Raw genomic sequence first — 4,282 nt, 5'->3', positions numbered from 1 at the left:
TGCCTACAGCACCTGGTATTCCCAGGCGGTCTCCCATCCAAGTACTAACCAGGCCCGACCCTGCTTAGCTTCCGAGATCGGACGAGATCGGGCGCATTCAGGGTGGTATGGCCGTAGGCACGAGAGCCTGCCGGTGCAGGCCTCTTGTGCTGAGCCAGCCCCTGTCACGTCACCAGGCTCCCTTCCAGTGCATTTAAACACTTCCAGTCCCTTTAAACACCTGCCCTCCCTTTCAAAGTTCCTGCACACGGCCAAGCACGGCCATCTCTCGCGCTTGCTGAAGCTGGGACCGCCCTTCTAAAGAAAGGGGCCGGCACTAGCAGCAGCAGCAGCACCAGCACACCAGCAGCCTGGCCTTTTCATTTAACAAGCGCCTAGCCTTGCTTCGCACTGGCCTCCAGGCACTTCTTGCTTTGCACTGAGCGAGTGAGGTGAGGGCCCGAGTAGTCCAGGGCCCTTCAGGTCACCCGCCTGGCTCTCTGCCTCAGCAGCCCCCTGCTCGCTCCCAGCCGAGAGAGGGGGGCCCGGAACCGGGGCCGGCGCTGCCCATCATCAGCAGCAGCAGCTTGCAGCAGCTCCCCACTGGGAGCCCTCTGTCCTAGGGCAAAGCTTTTCTTCCTTTTCTTTCAGTTTTCGAGTTTACAGTTAAGGGCCAGGCATATTGTAAACTCCATGCCGGATTTTGTATAAAATACATGAAAAAAAAAAGAAGGAAAAAAAAGCGGAGAGGAGAGGAGGAGAGCAGAATATGTTTTTTCTTTTTTTTTTTAAAAGTGCTCTTAGCGAGTTAGATTAGGTGTGATTGTGCAAGGGCCGAGCTTGGTGTCAGCGAGTGGCAACATACCTACAGGTATGGCCGTAGGCATGAGAGGCTGCCGCTTCAGGTCTCTTGTGCTGGCAACCCCCTCCACTCTGGAACCTGCTGCACTGCACCTCACTTGCACGCTTCACTCCAACAACCCTTGGCAAGCTTGCTACAGATAGCCAAATCTTCCTCCAGCCTTGCACTCGCTTCTTTTCCAATCACACACTGGCTCCGACCTCCCTTCAGGTGCCAGCCGGAGAGCTAGCAAAGCCGCAGCCTGGGCTTTTCACGTTGGGGCACATTTACAATAACTGGCGCATCCCTGCATATCGGCAGCAGGGATGCGCCAGTTATTGTGCGTCACGGCTGCGCCACCATGGATGCGCCGCACCATGGGGCAAAAATGGACAGATGCGTGACGCATCTGCTGCCGTAAAGGCGGCGCATTGCTGGAGTTGCGTCGCAGGCGCGACGCAGCTCCAGCAAGGCTCGGGGGTGCCCTATCCTTGAAATGCTGCGTCAAACCTTACGCCTGCTTCAAGCAGGCGCAGGGTTTTGACGCAGCATGGCCTTAAAAGTAGCTGACTGAAATCTTGTCGATTTCACTCAGCCACTTTTGGGAGGCGTTCTTGCGCCGTAACGCCTACATGTGGTGCAGGGCTTTACAACGTGATGCATCTCCCAGATGCGTCACGTTGTAAATACCCCGCAGAGTGGCGCTGGCTTTGCGCCGCCACTGCGTCGCAACGGCGGTGTAAAAGAGGCGCAAGGGGCTTGTAAAACTGCCCCCAAGTGCCTAGCCTTGCTTTGCACTGGCCTCTAAGGCACTCTATCAGGCCACTGCTCTATGTGGCAGCGCCTGCCGGGCTACCGCTCTTCAACTCTGGCTCGCCCGCAGAAACATTGGAGTGACACTTTTTTTTCTGTGCAGCTCTGGCTGCAAGTTTCCTTTTCCTATTTATCCGGGACAGAGGCCTGATATGCACATCACATCCATGTCCAGGGCCCGCCCCAGTGTGCATAGAGAAGAGAGACTCAGAGGAGGGACTGAGTGCTGCCTGGGTGAAGGGTCCTCCTTGTAAGCGGCCTGACTTCAGCAGCCGCCCCTCCTTAAGGGCAGTGAGGCCCTGCCCCGCCCTTTTTGGAGAAAAAGATTGCACGTCAGGCTGAAGAAAGGACAGCTAGACAAACACTCTTTATGTTCAGGCCAGGCAGCCAGGAGCTGAACATGCGCTAAATGCACAGGCTCCCGGCTGCCTAAGCTGAAGTTTGCTGGGCTGAGGACGGCACAGCTCCGGTGGGCCTGACCTCCTCAGCTCAGCAAATGTCCTGGAGGCCCTCCCCCTCGTGACAAGGGAGAGCGTCCGTGATAGCCTCGTAGCGGGGCGCTTCGTTTTTAAGCCCTGAAGTGCCAACGGCCGAGTGTCTGTCGCTGACTCTGTCCCCCATCCTGCTCTGTGACCAGTGAGGGACTGCTGCCTCCCCTCATTGGCTGACCAAGGTAGCAGTCCCAACCCTCCTGGCAGCTCCCCGAGCCCTGCAGCAGCAGTTGAGTGTCGCTTTTTAGGTCTCGTCTGCGAAAAGCACGTGAAAGCGCGCTCTCGCTGCGAGAACTATAGTCGTCGGCTCAGCTGACAACGAGTGGAGACAAGAGCTGGCCAAGCGCCCAGCATCGTCAATGGGAGAAGGAGAGACAAGAACTGGCCACTCGCGCATGGGATTTCGTCGCGCGCGTGAGTAAGTCGCGGAGCTGCCGACGTCACGGTGACGTCTCCGCCGCGCGCCACAGCCCCATGATGAAGGTGACGTCAGTGAACGCTCGCCGTGACCAAAGTTACTTGCCCTGCTTGTAGAATACTATATGTATGTGTGACGGAGTGTGTGTGTGTTTCTAGGCGGGAGCAAGAGGGCTGGGTGTGAGTGAGTTTTGCCTCAAAGTGTGAAGGAGAGAGTGGCGAATGTGCGAAAAGAAGGGCAACCGTAGTGGGCAGGCGTGTGTGATGGAGATGTAGAAGGGGAATCAGCTTGGAGTGTGAGAGAGAGCGAGGGTGAAATGCATGTGCGTGGGAGAGAAATACATGCGTCTGTTTGAGAGAGATTGGCGAGTGCGTGAAGAGAGAACACGGGGACCGAGTGTGACTGCTCCTCAGCGTGTGAGATAGAGCAGTGAGTGAATATATACTTGATTAATAAATACGATCTAGTGACAATGATTTATTAAGAAAGTAAAGTTGTAACGTGTGTGTGTGTGTGTGTGTGTGTCCATCCATCCATCCATCCCTCCCTCCCTCCCTTTCAACCTGCAGAGCTGGGTGTTGGGGAGGGGAATGTGGGCCGGCTTATAAAGTAGTTGGCGTTTTTTAGGGAAAGGGAAAACTGGGATTCGAATATGAATGGGGTCCAGGAGAGGGGGAGAATGGTGGATTACATCTTAATTGCTTTGACCACGGGCACTGACATATGTTTTCACGCCCTCCTCCAAAGCAGCACCCTCTGACCCTCACACACCCTCACTCACCCTCACCCACCATCACTCACCCTCACACACCCTCACCCTCACACACCCTCACCCTCACACACGCTCACTCACCCTCACACACCCTCACTCGCCCTTACAGCCTCACACCCCTCACCCTCACAACCCTCTCACCCTCACACCCTCACCCTCAAACACCATTTCACTCAGGAACACCACCGCATCACTCAGGGACACCACCACATCACTCAGAGACACCACTCAAGGGTACCACCACGTCACTCAGGGACACCACCACATCACTCGGGGACACCACCACATCAGCTAACCATTCACAAACAATGTTTATATACCAATTGCAAATAAAAATAAAAAAAGGTTAATGCAAAGCATTGTCATTTACAATGCCAGTAACTCAAACTTTAATGCTGCGCCCCCTATTGCGTTGTAAATGCTTGTTTATTGACTGTTTGGTTCGTGCGTGTTAGTATGTATGAGTGTATGTGTATTTGTGAGTGAGTCTCCCGAAAGGGGGGGGGGGGGGGGTACGAGTGTCTGCATGTGAATGCATGAGTGTAAGTGAGTGTGTATGCGTGTGCGCCCCTTCTCGGTTGTACTGAACGGCACTCGCTGCCTGCCTCTCTGCCTCAGCCCTCCCCCTGCTCCCGGGCTACTGGGGAAGGCCAAAAGAGGGCGACCAGGAACCGATCCTGCACCCGGAGCAGCCCAGCAGCAGCAGAAGAAAACCCTGCGCTGGGGGGTGGGTCCCCTGTCCCCTGTCCCCTGTCCTATCTTGGGGCAAAGGGTTTCATCTTTTTTGACCCAGTGTAAAGTTCAGCCGAATTTTCAATTTCCGAATGGAAAGTTATGGACCCTGCGTGTTGTGGACTTGATGGCGTTTTCTTTTTGAAGAAAGATACAATAAAAGAATAGAAGAAATGCCCCCACCCCCAAAAAACAGAAGAAGAAAAAACCAGAAGTGCCTCTAGCGAGAAGCAAAA

General features: G+C 54.8%; 1 non-coding gene across 1 annotated transcript; it reads right to left on the bottom strand.

The window, feature by feature from the left end:
- On the bottom strand, nucleotides 1-119 carry LOC147659446 (5S ribosomal RNA). Its single transcript, XR_015307258.1, has one exon. It is a non-coding gene; the product is annotated as a 5S ribosomal RNA (ribosomal RNA).
- Between the last annotated feature and the right edge of the window lie 4,163 nt (nucleotides 120-4,282).

The sequence above is a fragment of the Lissotriton vulgaris genome, unplaced genomic scaffold, assembly GCF_964263255.1.
Source record: "Lissotriton vulgaris unplaced genomic scaffold, aLisVul1.2 SCAFFOLD_2573, whole genome shotgun sequence".
NCBI lineage: Eukaryota > Metazoa > Chordata > Amphibia > Caudata > Salamandridae > Lissotriton > Lissotriton vulgaris.
The sequence above is the reverse complement of the archived record's forward strand: the minus strand, read 5'-3'. Positions and strand labels throughout refer to the sequence as shown.